General features: G+C 48.9%; 1 protein-coding gene across 1 annotated transcript in view; it reads right to left on the reverse strand.

The window, feature by feature from the left end:
- Positions 1-1,000, reverse strand: part of CAMTA2 (calmodulin binding transcription activator 2) — an 87,849-nt gene extending 86,849 nt beyond the window's left edge. The window contains exon 1 of the mRNA XM_018572585.1: positions 880-1,000. The gene's annotated coding sequence lies outside the window, so the exon portion shown is untranslated. The remainder of the gene's footprint in view (positions 1-879) is intronic.
- Between the last annotated feature and the right edge of the window lie 834 nt (positions 1,001-1,834).

Consider the following 1,834-nt stretch of genomic DNA (forward strand, 5'->3'; position numbering starts at 1 on the left):
TTATGCAGAGGATGTCATCTATACATAATAATAATAATAAAGAGGACCCGTCACTATATAAACCGTGTATACAGATGGGGGGTGAATACTTATGCAGAGGATGACATCTACATTCAATAATAATAAAGAGGAACTGTCACTATAGACTGTGTATACAGAGGGGGAGGGGATGGTATATAGATGGAGGGGGTGAATACTTATGCAGAGGATGTCATCTATATATAATAATAAAGAGGACCTGTCACTATATACACCGTGTATACAGAGGGGGAGGGGATGGTGTATAGATGGAGTGGGGGGGTGTGAATACTTATGCAAAGGATGACATCTACATACAATAATAATAAAGAGGACCTGTCACTATAGACTGTGTATTCAGAGGGGGAGGGGATGGTATATAGATGGAGGAGGTGAATAGTTATGCAAAAGATGACATCTATATGCAATAATAATAAAGAGGACCTGTCACCGTGTATACTGAGGGGGAGGGGATGGTATATAGATGAGAGGGGGTGAATACTTATGCAAAGGATGACATCTATATACAATAATAATAAAGAGGACCTGTCACCGTGTATACAGAGGGGGAGGGGATGGTATATATATATATGAGAGGGGGTGAATACTTATGCAAAGGATGACATCTATATACAATAATAATAAAGAGGACCTGTCACCGTGTATACTGAGGGGGAGGGGATGGTATATAGATGAGAGGGGGTGAATTCCTCTCACACAGGATGACAGCTCTATGCCCGGCACTGACAGTGAAGAGAACCTGTCCCCTCACCACACACCCGGCTCAGGTTATAACGTACAGCAATAATGGACCCCGGAGGAGCCCCCAGACACATCACCCCCTCCCCCTCAATCACTCACCTCCCCGGGACCCTCCAGCCGCCATCTTATCAGCGCGCCCCCCCCCTTCTCACATCGCCCACGACGTCATCGCGCACACCGGGGGGCGGGGCGCCGTGACGTCACCCGGAAGAGGCTCCGTAGCCTGCGGTGACGTCAGAGCGGGCGGGAGGGAACGTACACAGAGGGATGGAGGAGGGGTGAGATAAGGGCAGAGGGACGGTCACTTGACCACTGACAGCCAATAACGGGGGAGTTACCCCTCACTCTAACTGCACCCGCTGGGGTACTACGGGGCGATTTGCCCTCATTATGGGGTACATAACATGACGAGAGACTCCCCCATAGATGTACATAGGATCCAATCACAATGCTGACACATCAGGATCCTTATTTACACAAAAGGTGGCTATTTTTATCGTCGCCCAATGGGATGTGAGGATTGCGGTCACATGACTGAGACTACAGCCCCCTTAGCCTGATGTTACAGCATGTGAATAATTGAGCCGCTGGAGCAGATAGCGCACGGTATTCTTGTGTAGCTCCGCCCCCACGGGCATTCCATTACCATATATGGAAGTTGAGGGGTTCATGGAAATGAATCATCTAAAATGAATAGAAATATTTATTCTGTAATAATATTATTACAGGGGGAGGGAACTGCGGGGAGCATTTCCTCAGTCTCTCCTTCCCCAGTGATCAGTCTGCTGCAGGCAGGAGGAAGATTTTCCTAAGTCTCCCCTCCCCCAGTGATTGGTCTGCTGCAGGCAGGAGGAAGCATTTCCTCAGTCTCCCCTCCCCCAATTATCAGTCTGTTGCAGGCAGGAGGAAGCATTTCCTCAGTCTCCCCTCCCACTGTGATTGGTCTGCTGCAGGCAGGTAGAAGCATTTCCTCAGTCTCCCCTCCCCCTGTGATTGGTCTGCTGCAGGTAGGTAGAAGCATTTCCTCACTCTTGTCTCCCCCAGTGATAAGTCT

This window comes from Nanorana parkeri, unplaced genomic scaffold (assembly GCF_000935625.1).
Source record: "Nanorana parkeri isolate BGI_ZX_2015 unplaced genomic scaffold, ASM93562v1 scaffold2079, whole genome shotgun sequence".
In the NCBI taxonomy this organism is placed as follows: Eukaryota; Metazoa; Chordata; class Amphibia; order Anura; family Dicroglossidae; genus Nanorana; species Nanorana parkeri.